This window comes from Octopus sinensis, linkage group LG7 (assembly GCF_006345805.1).
Source record: "Octopus sinensis linkage group LG7, ASM634580v1, whole genome shotgun sequence".
Taxonomy (NCBI): Eukaryota; Metazoa; Mollusca; class Cephalopoda; order Octopoda; family Octopodidae; genus Octopus; species Octopus sinensis.
The window spans coordinates 78,838,052-78,854,405 of NC_043003.1; the positions used below are offsets into that span (position 1 = coordinate 78,838,052).

Here is a 16,354-nt window from a genome sequence, read left to right on the forward strand (position 1 = left end):
TCTTCTTCTTCATCTTCTTCTTCATCTTCTTCTTCATCTTCTTCTTCACCTTCCTCCTCCTCCTCCTCCTCCTCCTCCTTCTCCCCCTTCTTCTTCATCTTCTTCTTCCTCCTCCACCTTCTTCTTCTTCATTTTCCTCTTCCTCCTCCCCCTCTTCTTCTTCATCACCTTCCTCCTCCTCCTCCTCCCCTTCTTCTTCTTCTTCATCTTCTTCACCTTCCTCCTGTTCTTCACCTTCCTCCTCTTCTTCCTCCCCTTCCCCCTCTTCTTCTTCTTCCTCCCCTCTCCCTCTTCTTCTTTTTTCTTCTTGTCTGTCTGTCTGTCTGTCTGTCTGTCTCTCTCTCTCTCTCTCCTCTCTCTCTCTCTCTCTCCCTGAATATATATAGAACCTCACAGAATGAGTGCCCCATTGTACGAGTAATTTGCTGTACGAGCCGAGACCCGTGCGAATTTTTGTCTCGAAGTACGAGCGGAAATCTACAATACGAGCGAGTTTCCTACAAGCCACCGCTAGTCGGCGCTGAGCTTGCGTACGCTCTCCCAATAGGTGCGGTCTCTGCTGGCTCAGTTCACGTGTTTATCTCGTTGTGGTACCATCCCTGTTGTGTCTTTTTCCCAGTGATTTTGCTTAGTTTTGTGCATTTTTTGCTATCATTTTATACTAATTAGTTGTGCTGTGGAGGCGCAATGGCCCAGTGGTTAGGGCAGCGGACTCGCGGTCATAGGATCGCGGTTTCGATTCCCAGACCGGGCGTTGTGAGTGTTTATTGAGCGAAAACACCTAAAGCTCCACGAGGCTCCGGCAGAGGGGATGGTGGTGATCCCTGCTGTACTCTTTCACCACAACTTTCTCTCACTCTTACTTCCTGTTTCTGTTGTACCTGTATTTCAAAGGGCCGGCCTTGTCACTCTCTGTGTCACGCTGAATATCCCCGAGAACTACGTCAAGGGTACACGTGTCTGTGGAGTGCTCAGCCACTTACACGTTAATTTCACGAGCAGGCTGTTCCGTTGATTCGGATCAACCGGAACCCTCGTCGTCGTAACCGACGGAGTGCTAGCCATGGGTCCTAAGAAGGTTAGTGCAAAAGATAGTGCTGAGAAGAAGAAAAAACTGATTGCGATAGAATTGAAGAAGGAAATCATTGATAAACATGAGAGAGGAATGCGCGTAGTGGACATAGCACGTCAATACAACCGAAGCACATCGACGATTTGCATCATCCTGAAGAAAAAGGACAAGATCAAGGACGTTACAACACATCCCTGGCTCTCTATGCAACGCACATCTGTCCACGAAAACATGGAAATTTTGCTTCTCCTGTAGATCAACGAGAAACAATTCACAGGGGATATGATTACGGAGACCAGCATTTGTGAGAAAGTACGAGCGCTCTATGGGGGATCGCCTGAAGCAGAACACTGGAACATCGACGGAGGAGACATTAGCAGACACATTTAAGGCCAGTCACAGCTGGTCTGGTAACTTCAAGAAGAGAACTATATATATATATAATATATATATATATATATAATTTATTTTTTGTATTATTTGTTTCAGTCATTATACTGCGGCCATGTTGGGGCACTGCCTTGAAGAACTTTTTTACTCGAATGAGCCGACTTATTTTTGTTAAGCCTGATATTTATTCTATCAACCTCGTTTGCCGAACCGCTAGGTTACGGGGACGTAAACACACCAATGCTGGTTGTCAAGCAGTATTGGGGGACAAACATAGACATAAAGACACACACGCACACACATATATACATACATATATACATACATACATATATATATATATATAAACATTTATATATACATGCGGTTCGACAAAAGTTAACTACTAGGGTCAGTTGTTCGACTAAACCCTACAAGGCGGTTCCCCAAAATGGCAGCAAGTCAATGACTGAAGCAAGTAAAGATAAATAATAAAAGATCACGAAAGATATGTAACTTGCTTCTGTATAGTACAGCATGGAAGTGTGTTTGCTGGACCGTTGTAAATACAGAACATTTAGAAGAAACCATTTAGTCGCCATGATTGATCGCTAAATTCACAAGTTTTTTTTTCTCTCTCTGTTTATTTCCTCTTGTTCCTTTCTGTTGAAAAGCGTTGGCTCGAAGCATAAAAATACTTTCTCACTTTCCCGAGCGTCAAACTAATACACCTGCTTGTTGTTTATACACCTGTCTTCGTCTTTTGTTTTTCTGTAAATTTCAGCTATTTAGAAGAAACATACGATCTGATATTCTAGAGAAGGGGTTTCTCAACCATTTCTTATCTATGGACCTTTTAATTACTATTTTATCCTGGCAGAACCCCATAGAATTTTGAGGGCTCCTGAAAAAATTTTGCTTTAGAGGTATGTGTTGGTGTGTATTGCAAGAAATAGGAAGGTTTCTTTCTCTAACATTTTACATAGTTTAACTCACACAAGTTAATGTTTAAATAACAAAATAGGAATTTTGGAAGAAGTTCCTATAAACCTAGTTTTAAAACATCAAATGACTAGTGGGGTCCGTCAGTAAAAAATGGTTGAGAACCTCTGTACTGAAAATTTGTTGGTTCCCCAGTATGTCAGCATTCCAATGACTGAAGCAAGTACAAGCCATGTTATGTAGAGAGTAAAAACCCTCTTCAGACATGAAGGGCCATGGGATTACACCTAGAAAGTTACCCCCCAAACACGAGGCCGAGCAAGACCAGTAGTCGCCCATGCATACCAGCCCCGCCTCTCTAAGGGATATTATCTAAGGGATAGGTAAAGGCTGATACAGCTTGGCACCAGTGATGTCGCAACTCATTTCTACAGCTGAGTGAACAGGAGCCCCGTGAAATAAAGTGTCTTGGTCATGAATGCAACGCACAGCCCGGTTCAAGAATCGAACTCACTACCTCATAATTGTGAGTCCGACGCTCTAACCATTGAGCCATGCGCTTTCACGTTACTTATAAATAATATATTATTTAAGATTTCTTTTCTTTATCAGTCGTAACCGAGCTGTCAGCAAAATTCAGGTGAGCCAATAAATAGGAAGACGTAAACAGAACTGTCATGCTCTAACTTTAAGTGATTGAAGACTTTGATTTTGTTTAAGATAAAACAATAAATCATACATTAAAATATCTTTCATCTTTTACTTGTTTCACTCATTAGACTGCGGCCATGCAGCGGGCATCGCTTTGAATTTTTAGCCGAATGAATCGACCCAAGTACATTTTTTTTTTATAAAGCGTTGAACTTACTCTATCGAACTCTTATGCCGAACCGCTATGTTACAGTGATGTAAACACACCAACACTGGTTGTCAAGCGGTGCCGAGGAACAACACAGACGCAAAGATACACACACACACACACACACACACACACACACACACACACACAAATATAGGAGGGGTGCTGAAAAGTTCCTGGCTTTGGGTAAAAGAAAATACAGGTGGATCAATTAATTATGATTTTATTTAACATAATCCCCTCTCAGACTCGCATGCTTATTGCACATGCTTATTTATTCACATTGCTCTGAATTAATCCGGCATTATCTCACAGATTCAAGAATTCTATGATGTGATTCTTTATTTCTTAGAATGACATTGTAGGGTAGGTGTGAGACACCGGATCTGGCTGGCTTGAACTTAAAGCGGGCAGAATATTTTCGCCGGATATTGCCAATTTAAATGCTAAAGGGTTAAACAACGCGTCCTTCTTGCTTTAAAAGCATTCAAGTGTGATTTGCGGGGAATTCAGCTATTACTTCTAGCAACTTGTAAAGGTGCTCTCGAGACCAAGGGAGGGAACTCAGAACTATATGTTTAATAATTTCAATGCAGTGTTCTACAGCTTCCGCCAAAATATTGGTGAAGCTTTTCTTTCAACTTGCCTTTTTCTATTTTGTTGTGTTTTTTCAGAAGTGTTTTCTAGTGATGCTATGTTCAGTATGTGTCTGCAAGGTTGTGGATGATAATGTCATGACCTCTTCACATGTCGGCTAGTTTGCTTAGGATTAGGATGTGTGCGCAGTGCAATCCTCTTGGCGCCAAATAGGGTCTCGGTAGACAACATAATTGGGAAATAATGTATAACTATTGGACGGAAGGGTGGGAACAACTGAGAAAGAGAGAGTGGGGATGGAGAGAGGGATAGAGAGACTGACAGACAGACAAAGGGAGAGAGAGAAAAAAGAGACAGACGAATAAATAAAGAGAGAGAGAGAGAGAGACTGACAGACGGATAGAGAAAGGGACAGGATGGGAGGGAGAGAGAAAGAGAGACGGACAAATAGAAAAAGAGAGAAAGAGGTGACAGATAAACAGAGAGAGAGAGAGAGAGAGTGAGTGAGAGAAAGAGAGAGAGAAAGTGAGAGAAAGAAAGTGAGGAAGAGAGAGAGAGAGAAAGAGAAAGAAATGGGGTTGCAATGTGCATAGGCGAATAAATATAATGAAAAGACAAAAGTGTGGTGCTAAGACAGGAAGACTAATGTATACACAGTGATAAGTCGACAGAAAGAGGAATGATAAATGATTGTGTGAAAAGTTAGGGAGAGGAAGGAGAGAGGAGAGATGTGATGTATATAAAGGTTATAGTAGAGTAGAATGCCCGAGAGAGAGGAAGAGCAAGAGAGAGAGAGGAAGAGCAAGAGAGAGAGAGGAAGAGCAAGAGAGAGAGAGAGGTACAAATGTTGGGGCGGGATTAACTGAAAGAAAGACAAACACCATTATAAAAGTGAATGAAACAGAAATTGTCATATTACCGGAGACTGTGCTTTGGGATTCGTTTGAGCCATATTTCTTGCGAATAATGCCTGTTGAATCCACATGGATCATTTACATTTTGAAATGAGATTTTGGAGTATAAAATTAGTGTGATTATTTATTTAATTTATTTTATTTTATTTTATTTAAACGTCCGTTTAAAACCAGTAAATCTCAACAGACCGAGTAAGGTGCGCGCGTGTGTGTGCGCGTGTGTGTGTGCGTGTGTATGAAACATAAAATAAGGATAAAGACATACGGACAGCACTGCAACAAAATTCGTATTTTCTTTTATTGTTAGTCAGTAAGTGTTAATTCCTATTTGCTTCTGTCTAGAAATCAAAGGAAATGACAACTGTTCCCTTAAAACTATTCTTCTGTGACCTGGACAGTAATGCTCTGAAACTGACCTGTTGTCCATTACATTTCACACAGATTCGGCGCTGTGTTGCTGAAGCAGAAATATCGTTATAGCAAAAATTCTGCTCAATACCACAGATTTGCTTGTCAGTTGCTTGATCATAACTAGTTGAGCATGTCCTTTAGTGGCTGACAATATGTGCATCTATGATCATGAGCAAGAGTAGTGGTGGTGGTGGTGGTGGGGGGGCATTATCGCCATGTGTTGAGGAGGATTCTTTGGGGTTTGAATAAATGTAACAAAAGCAAAGTTTGAAGGAAATATTAGCTATTTTCCATACTTTCTATGGGTAAGCAAATAGGAAATAACAGTCGCTAGCCAAGGACAAGTATCGTGTTACACAGTGTAATTAAACGTTTCTGTAAATTATTTTTGTAGCCTTCATGTTCCTCCACTACTTCTGCTCATTTCAGGAGGATCTTAGTCATGGTAGGTGCATCTCTGAAAATGAATGTACGTCAGCCGTGGTAGCGTTTTAAAGACCATTTAAAGGTTTTTAATATGCTGTCTGTGAAATGATACTGGCCACATTTAGCGGAAGTCATTCATATTCACTGAACTTTGAGTTGTTTACTCATTGTCTCACAAGGTGATGTTCGAGACAGCAAGAGCGACAAGCAAATGATTAGTGAGAGAGAAGAGCAATGGACAAAATTTGCATCGTGGTGTTATCGAGTACTAGGTTAAGGGTTTAGCCCCCAAGAACATTCGTGCTGACATGTTTCCTACATTAGAGGATGACACTTCAGACTCGTCAATTGTTCAAAAGTGGGCGGCTGAATTTAGGAGGTAAAAGGAGAATCTTCAGGCTGACCAAAGGCTAGAAGTCCTGCAACTGCCGCCACCGAGGGAAACATTGATCATGTTCACCACATGGTGATGGATGACAGAAGATTGAGGAGTCGCTACAAGTTACTTTTGAAATCTTCTCTAAACAATCAGATGTCAGTTTACTTGGAAAGAAACAACGCAGTTATTAATAAGAACGGTTGAATTTAATACATGCAAGATTACACAGCACTAGCGTCATTCCTTCATAGTCACCCTAAGAACTTTTCAGTCGACCTTCGATTCCTGACTTTAAATCTCATGTAATATCTTGGAAGTATGGTACGTTAGATTAGACGTAATCGTTACTCTTAAAGCAAACTCCTTAAAATGCCTATGAAATCGTTTCTAAATCTGTTTCTGGTGTAGTCATGCATATTGTGAAAGATTACCAAGCCGTCATCTCTGTACAGTTCGGAGCTATTGGATGATTCGCTGTCAAAGAGAGGAAAAGATAAGCACTCTCACACGATCGATTTCCTCACCTCCCCCATGGAGATGTCGAACAAAAGCCAGTATTTATGTTGCAAATCGCATATCTTAGCACTGCTCTGTGTGTGTGTTGTATGTGACTTGTGTGCATGTATATGTATGTGTTCATATATACAAACCTATATCTACATGTATACATATCTTCATACATAGATATACGTGTATATGTTTTTGAACGTATTTGAAATACAGTCAATCATCATGCAACATTTCTATTTTCTTTATCGCTTATTACAGAGATGACAAGAAACCTAATTGCGTTTGTCTGAATCTTTTTTTTTTTTCAAAGGACCTGCAGAAAACTACACAGGAAATTCAATAAATCAATGTTGCGACGGTTGCTGATATAGAAAAAAGGAGTTTTAAATAGATAAATAACAGATAGATAGATAGATAGATAGATAGATAGATAGATAGATAGATAGATAGATAGATAGATAGATAGATAGATAGATAGATAGATAAGTCAACGATTTATCTGGTGGCTATTGCTATTTGTTAGATATTATTTTATATCCCTGTCCATACAGAGCCCACATCCTGCCAAGGTCGAATTTGACTTTCATCCCTCTAAGATCAATAAATAAACATCACGCATTGTGGGTTTATGCAAATGTAAGAAGTGTATGCTTCTTCTGTTTTTTTTGTGTGTGTTTATCACTTCATTATTATATGTAAACCCCCTCAAAATTATCCCGCCCCCTCCTCAAAATTATCTTAAGCATTGATTAGAAATTATTATTGCCTTCAAGTTTTAACACAATACCAGTCGACCTCAGAACGTCAAGACGGACGAAAGGCTACTAATAATTTTGCTCAACATGCTAACGGTTTTGCAAGCTGGCCGCCTTAATCATTTTTACCACTTCTAGTAGTAGTAGTAGTCGTAGTCGTAGTAGTCGTAGTAGTAGCAGTAGTATTAGTAGTAGCAGCAGCAGCAGTAGTAATAGTAGTAGTAGTAGCAGCAGCAGCAGCAGCAGCAGCAGCAGTAGTAGTAGTAGTAGTAGTAGTAGTAGTTTCTGCTGTTGTTAGCTACTGATTATCTGTAATTGAACAAAATTACGATGCAAGATATTCCAGCCGTGCCAGTCCACTCTTATTCAGGCATATTGTTTTTTTACGCACGTTAAGGAAAATTTACATATATCTGCAAAAGTGGGAGATATAGAGTGCCCTGACTGTCGTGAGGGAGGCGTTATGCTCTCTTGACTGAGGGGCAAAGTTTATAAGAAACGTATACGTGAGGTTTATGACTGACGGTGAGGAAAGGAGGCGGGCAGGACTCGTGTGTTACATGGTTGACTACAGAGAGATATTTACCATAACGTGGACCTTTGGCTTACTAGTCACCTTTGAGACATGGTACAAACTGGCAAGCTGGTCCGTTGGTTGGTTGGCTGGTTGAATGAATGAAAGGTTGCCTGGAGTGAATGGATGGATGAGTGATGGGAAGGCTGGTTTGTTGGCTGCTTAGTCGGTTGGTTGGTTAGATGATTGGTTTCCTGGTTGGTTGGTTACACAACTGGCTACTCGTAGTGATAATTGTAACAGTGTTGTTGCTGTTGTTGTTGTTGTTGCTGTTGGTAGTGGTGGTGGTGGTGAAGGTCGGGTTTTGGTTGGTTGGTGTTTATGATTGTATTTGTTGTTATGGTGGTGATAGTAATTGTTGTAGTGGTGATGGTAGTGATGAGTATGGCGGTGGTGGGATGGTGGCGGCGGTTTACTTTGAGTGTTGTTGGTAGAGATGGTGTTAGTGGCATTGATAGTGATGGTGTTGGATGGTGATGGTGTTGGATGGTGGTGGTGTTGGTTGTGGTTGCAGCCTTGGTGATGTTGATATTGGTATTTGTGATTGTAGTTGTTGCCGTTGTTGTCGTGGTGGTGATAATGGCAGCGAACAGAGAAGAAAATTACAGAAAAAGCAAATAAAGTTGTAGTAGCAGAACATTTTTTTTAAAAATCTTTTTTTCTTTCATAAAACCGTGACGAAATAAATATAAGAGAAACATAAGAAGGAAAACATACAACTTATTGGCAATAAATATAACAAACAACACCAAAAAATTGGAAAAACAGATTTGAAAATAAGGAAAACATTTCTAAATTAAATAATAAAAACAGTTGTGAAGACAGCAGACTTCTCGGAGCCAGCAAAATCTGATTTTTATGAAATCCATTTACAATTTTATTCTTTGGCTTAAAATTACTTGACAATAAGTATAATAATGATGGAAGCAGAATCGATAATATGGCGGCTTTCCAAAACAAATCATTGCACTACTTTGCCAAGGTTAAACATTAACTGCTGGTGTATAAAAGAAACTTGTGTATAGTGTAGAAGGATAAACATACATTACTTCGAATTTGATTTGGTATAGTGAAATCTACTGTGTAACGTAATATAATGTAGTAATAATATACAATTGGTTTATGAACCAGTGTATCAGTTTTTTTTTCTTCTTTATTATATATGTCATGTCATTAAACAAGAAAATTCGTATAATGGCAGACGACATTAACACAGGGAAAAATTATAGATATAGATTAGCAGCTTTTCGGGGTGTTGATTTACCTTCTCTAATTTTGTTGTGAATTTTCACATTACAATAAGAACTGCGATATCAATCGACACCCAACTGCTTTTGTTTTGGTGATTACTGATATATATATATATATATATATATACGTGTGTATGTGTGAGTGTGCATGCATGCGTGTGTGTGTGAGTGTGTATTTCCTTATATGTGCATATGTATATATATGTGCATATATATATATATATATATATATATAATGGAGTTAAACGCAGGCGTTATTCAAATTCTTTTACTTTCGACACATGTTTCGAAGATATCACTGGTATTATTCCAAAGGAATAAAATGGTGTAAAACAATGTAATCTTCTCTTCGGGAAAATGAAGAAATGAAACTCGTCAATAAGACATTTTAACAGAAAATGATGGATAAGTATAGTGATTAACTGAACGCTATTAAGTTTGTTTAAAAAAAAAACGTTATAGAATATAACGTCAAAGGTAGCCTTTAGAAAAAGGAGGGATAGAGGAAAGAAAAACTAGATAAATGAGAAGTATATAACTATATGTATATTAAATAAAACCATATAGACTTGGAAAAAGAATCTAGTGAATGGAAACGTAAGAAGAAAATTAATGTTTAAATTATATATAATGATAGATATCACTTATATGAACTACAGGTGTGTTTCTGCCAATGTTTACATCGCTATGCATGCTCTATAACCATGTTTACAAGGGGATTTTTAGAAAAAAAGAATAAAAATATTTCAGAATTACAGAGAAGACAGAATTCCTTGCCTTTATCATTCAGTCAAATAAAAATATAAATTTTATATATATATATATATATTATATATATATATATATATATATATATATACATACACACACACATATATGCATATATGGATACAGGACGTCAGCAACTGTAAACAACATGAAATACGAAAACAAATGAGTTCAATACACAACGAGAAACATACACACACACGCAGAAATCTGCATATGTATATATATACATGTATGTATATGTATATATATATATGTATATATATACATGTATGTATATGTATATATATACATGTATATATACATATATATATATGTATATATACGTGTATGTATATGTATATATATACATGTATATATACATATATATATGTATATATACGTGTATGTATATGTATATATATATATATATATATATATATATATATATATATATATATATATATATATATATGTATGTATGTATGTATATATATATATATATATATATATATATATATATATTATATATATATATATATATATATAATATATATATATATATATATTATATGTATATACTTATATGTATATATCGATTGATAGATATATACATACAGAAATCGACATAGTTATGTATGTATGCAATTCACCACGTCATTTGTAATGAGTGCTGTTAATGTTCCTGCTCCGACAGTAGGACTTTATGAATGAACCAAAAGAAAGTAGTTATATCAATTTTACAAACACCGTAAGTTGAGTCTTTGATGCATTAATTAACATAAATTAAAATCAACTTGTATTAAATGTTTTATTTTCTAATATTGGCACACGGTCCCCTTTTTATTTATTTTACTAGTAGGCACAGGAGTGACTGTGTGGTAAGGAGCTTGGTTCCCAGTCATATGGTTCTGGTTTGAGTCCCACTGCGTTGCACCTTGGGCAAGTGTCTTCTACTATAACCTCGGGCCGACCAAAATATTGTGAGTGGATTTAGTAGACGGAAACTGAAAGAAGATCGTCATATATATATATATATATATATATATATATACATCTATATGTGCGTGCGCGTGTGAAACCGTGTTTGTTCCAACACCACCGCTTGACAACCGGTGTTGGCGTGTTTACGTCCCCGTAATTTAGTGTTCTTCAAATGAAACTGATTGAATAAGTTCCAGGCTTAATAGAAAAAAATTGAACTGGAGTCGATTCATTCCACCAAAATTCTTCGAGGCGGTGCCCCAGCATGGCCGTAGTCTAATGACTGAAACAAGAAAAAGATTGCCAATGGAATTTGAACGCAGAACGCAGAACGTTTAACCGATTATTTACCACTTCGGGCAGTCTACTTTGGAACCGCTCCAAGATACAAAGTACATTTCACTTCAGTACATTTCGATCGATTTAAACAATGTCTTGTGAGGGAAATAGGGAGTGTGTGCGTTTGTGTGTGTGTGTGTATGAGAGAGAGAGAGGGAGTGATAGAGGTGAGAGAAAGGTGGAGAATTAGCAGGTTCCTTAGAGCATTGTATAGATTTGTGGTAGCTGTTCTGCCGCTCTATGACCCTTTGCTCGTAGCTCAAATATCGCGAAGGACAATATTACCTTTCGTTCTTCAGGAATCAATAAATGAAGTGCCGTGGAGGCACATGGCCTAGTGGTTAGAGCAGCGGACTCGCGGTCCTGGAGGGATCGTGGGTTTGAATCTCAGACCGGGTGATGTGTGTGTTTATGAGCGAAACACCTAAGCTACACGCGGCTCCGACAGAAGGTAATGGCGAACTTCTGCTGACTCTTTTGCCGCAACTTTCTCTCACTCTTTCCTCCTGTATCTTGCAGCTCACCTGCGACGGACCGGCGTCCCGTCCATGTGGACTTTAATTCGTTCTATGAAAAATATAGAAACTAGAAAAATAGGGAGAAACAATGAAGAAAAAAACAAAAAAAAAAAAACATTAAGATAATTTTTCATCTACACCATCTCCGTGAATGGTTCATGTTTGGTACCTCTTTTAGAGAGACTGTGGATATGGCTGCAGTCACTTTGTGTGTCAGAAATTTCACTCAAAGAGACACAGAAACAGAAAGATAGACAGAGAGGTGGTCAGTCAGAGGGAGGGGGGACGGAGAGTCGACAACAGCACAAGACTGGTACTTCATTTGTGGTTTGTTGTTTGTTCCTTCTCGAGCCACGCCTGGCTCATTAGGCCGGTTTCCCGATTTCCTTGGCGTAATGTTTTTTTTTTTGTTTTTTTCTTCATTGTTTCTCCCTATTTTTCTAGTTTCTATATTTTTCATAGAACGAATTAAAGTCGTACTGCGAGATATCATTGTGTGATACATACATACATACATACATACATACATACATACATACATACATACATACATACATATGTATGTATGTATGTATGTATGTATGTATGTATGTATGTATGAGTGGAGGCGCGTGGGTTAGTGGTTAGCATGTCAGCATTATGATCGTATGATCGTGGTTTCGATTCCTGGACCGGGCGACGCGTTGTGTTCTTGAGCAAAACACATCATTTCACGTTGCTCCAGTCCACTCAGCTGGCAAAAAAGAGTAACGCTGCGATGGACTGGCGTCCCGTCCAGCTGGGGAACATATACGGCATTGAAACCGGGAAACCGGGCCCATGAGCCTGGCTAGGCCTTAAAAGGGCGCAAAAAAATGTATGTATGTATGTATGTGTATACACGCACACACACATATTGGCTTACACTGCGCTACAACACCATTACAAAACACGATGCCATATATCTGCATCGCTGCACCACACAACATTCCTCCATTACTTTACTACATTCCGGCAGAACAGTACTACATCACAAACATGCACTACAACACAACACTGCCCTGCCGCACCACATAATCCTACCATCATTTTACTACTTCACACGTCTATACCAACACACATCACGATAATATCACTATACCTCCGCAACAACCACTTATTACTATCATGATATAAAACTGCTGTTAATTAAAAACTTTACAGTCGTTATAAGTTAACTTACTGTCTTTATATTTCTGAAAACTGTTTACATCAGCAACAATGAAAGGAATGTGTTACCTGAAACCTTGATATTAGAAAAATAAAATTAGATATAGAAAACAAGCAACAATTTTTTGAATTCTTTCCTTAAAACTCAAAGATAAATTACGAAAGATAATGTTCGTAGATGAATTTCTTCACGTCATAGTACAATTGCACCTACTTTTTTTTTGTGTATAAAATTAAGTTACATTATATAAGATTATTTAATCTTAGATATCAACATATCCCAAGTACATTCTTTAATTCTTCTTTTACTGAATTGAGGGACAGACAATGCGTTGTGTACATGAGCAAAGCACTTCATTTCACGTTGCTCTCGTCACACAACTGGCAAAAATGAGTAATCTTTCGATTGGTCGACATCCCGTTCAAGCTGGGAGAAAATGCGCCACAGAATCCAGGAAACTGGCTTTTCGAGCCTATGGCTTTGGAAAGTCTCCACTTCTTGGCTGCTATCTTATTATATCGGCCCCGAAGGGATGAAAAACAAAATTAGCCTGGCAGGAATTGAACTCACAATGGAAAAGGCCTTAAGAACATTAAGAACATTAGCGAAGTATTTGTCCGACGCTCTAATCATTTACTAAGTCATCACCATCAAAATAATAATAATAAGCCTTTCTACTAAAGGCACGAGGCTTGAAATTTAGGGGAGGGGACTAGTCATTGCATCGACCCTGGTGTTTCACTATTACTTAATTTATCGACCCTGAAAGGATGAAAGGCAAAGTTGACCTCGGTAGAATTTGAACTCAGAAAGTAATGGCAGACGAAATACCTATTTCTTTACTACCCCCAAGGGGCTAAACACAGAGAGGACAAACAAGGACAGACAAACGGATTAAGTCGATTACATCGACCCCAGTGCGTAACTGGTACTTAATTTATCTACCCAGAAAGGATGAAAGGCAAAGTCGACCTCGGCGGAATTTGAACTCAGAACTTAGCGGCAGACGAAATACGGCTACGCATTTCGCCCGGCGTGCTAACGTTTTTGCCAGCTCGCCGCCTTCAATCATAATTATTATAATGGGGAAGCGGTAAGCCGATTATATAGACCCTCGTGTTCAACTGGTACTTATTTTATCGATTCCGAAACGATGAAAGGCAAAGTTGACCTCGGCGGAATTCGAACTCAGAACGTAGCAACGGGTGAAAAATACCACTAAGCATTTTTCCCGGCGCGCTAACGATTCTACCAGCTTGGTGTAGATGATGATGATGATGATGATGATGATGATGATGATGATGATGATGATGATGATGATGATGATGATTATGATGATTATGATGACGACGACGACGACGACGATGATGATGCTGGTGACGACGATGTTAATGATGATAATGATGATTCCTAACAAAGGAACATGCTTCAAATTTCGGGGAAGGGGCATACCCGATTAATAATTCTTTTCTTTACTAGTATTTTGCTGTATCCGAGATAGACACAACAATAGGGCAAGAGGCAAGCGAGAAATAGCGGATACATTAAGCCGAGACAAAAAAAAAAAAAAGAAGGTAAACCGAAAATAGCCAACAACAGCAGGATTGAAATGTAAATATGATAGGTAAACAGGTTCCTAATGTTTTTTTACAAAACTATATCGCCTATGAAAATATATTCCAGAAGTTATATTTTGGAATCTTGTTACTGGAGACGCCAACACTCGGCATAAATCTACGTAACACTTGTTTTGTTTGTACGCTTTCATTTCTGAAATTTGTTTTTAATATTTTTTTAAAGACTGTTGTGTATCTTGCTTCCTTGATTTCTGATAGTGCTAGTCATTGTCTGTCGCACCATTATGAATTCCAGCTGTCTAATTCTCTCACTTTGCTTAGTGTTCACAGATGTTAACATTGCTTTGTACGTTAGAATTTCAAAAACTTGCGATAACATTCTATATTAATAAAATCTCTAAGGGGGTAGTAGCTTACATGTTACATACAACTTTTACCAATGTTCCTGTTTACTTGACCTACATCATTCGCTTTAGAAAATTTTGTTGTCATTGTTACCGTTGTTGTTGCTGCTGTTGTTGTTATAATGTTATAATAGATTGGTGAATTGTTAGAGGTTTAGCCAAAATGAGTTGTGATATTTAGTTAGCTCTTTAAATCCTAGGTTCAAACCTTATTAAGATCAACTTTTCCTTTCATTTTTCCGGGTACTGAAATAGATGGTATCAACTCACGCTCTCCCAAAATTGTTCACCCTCTTGTTAGAAATCATGCTACTAAGGCGGCGAGCTGGCAGAATCGTTAGCACGCCGGACGAAATGCGTAGCCGTATTTCGTCTGCCGTTACGTTCTGAGTTCAAATTCCGCCGAGGTTGACTTTGCCTTTCATCCTTTCGGGGTCGATTAAATAAGTACCAGTTACGCACTGGGGTCGATATAATCGACTTGATCCGTTCGTCTGTCCTTGTTTGTCCCCTCTATGTGTAGCTCGTTGTGGTTAATAAAGAAATAGGTATTTCGTCTGCCGCTACGTTCTGAGTTCAAATTCCGCCGAGGTCGACTTTGCCTTTCATCCTTTCGGGGTCGATTAAATAAGTACCAGTTACGCACTGGGGTCGATATAATCGACTTAATCCGTTTATCTGTCCTTGTTTGTCCCCTCTATGTTTAGCCCCTTATGGGTAATAAAAAAATATGTATTTCGTCTGCCGCTACGTTCTGAGTTCAAATTCCACCGAGGTCGATTTTGCCTTTCATCCTTTCGGGGCCGATTAAATAAGTACCAGTTACGCACTGGGGTCGATGTAATTGACTTAATCCGTTTGTCTGTCCTTGTTTGTTCCCTCTGTGTTTAGCCCCTTGTGGGCAATAAAGAAATAAGAAATACACAACCTTGTTCCAATGCACGTCTAAATACGTCTTCGTATTCTGCGGGCGTAGGAGAGGTATCGAGAAAAGGTGTCTTACTAGCTGTCGACTCCTCTTACGTGGTAATCCAGGCAAGGTAGTACAGGAAAACATTTTGGGGTGTGAAGTTCTTGGATAGTAGATGTGGAGCGGTTTTTGAACACAAGAATATTTGCGGTCGTGCTAGATATGTTCTCCATTAGTAACTGCCCTAGCAAAAATTCGAGGAAACACTGCAAGCATATATTTGCTTCGTCGAGTGCCGAGTTGTAGCCCCATCGACTTTCCCTAGTTGACCTGTGTTCTCGTACACCCCTGGTATTCCTCCACTTAAGTGTCGACTCCTTCTGTTTCCAAAGTGTCCGACATCACAATTATTATAACACCAACAGTGACCTCTAGAAAAGCTGCAATAAGAGCAAATTTAGGATCTTGTCTGCTTGGCAGCCACTTTTCATTTTCTTCAACTTTTGTTCCGATTGATTTCTTATTTGGTGCATTGGTGAAGTTTTGACGTGTAATTCATTTTCGCTATAAATAAATAAAGAGTTAATAGCTTTTAAAGTTTGTAAATTTTGGGTAATTTTAGCCAACC

The 16,354-nt window shown here is 38.5% G+C and overlaps 1 long non-coding RNA gene across 1 annotated transcript in view; it reads left to right on the forward strand.

Moving 5' to 3' along the window:
• LOC118764112 overlaps positions 1–3,643 on the forward strand; it is a 25,919-nt gene extending 22,276 nt beyond the window's left edge. Inside the window, exon 4 of the long non-coding RNA XR_004999903.1 lies at positions 3,558–3,643. This is a non-coding gene — a long non-coding RNA (uncharacterized LOC118764112). The remainder of the gene's footprint in view (positions 1–3,557) is intronic.
• The last annotated feature ends 12,711 nt before the right edge of the window (positions 3,644–16,354 follow it).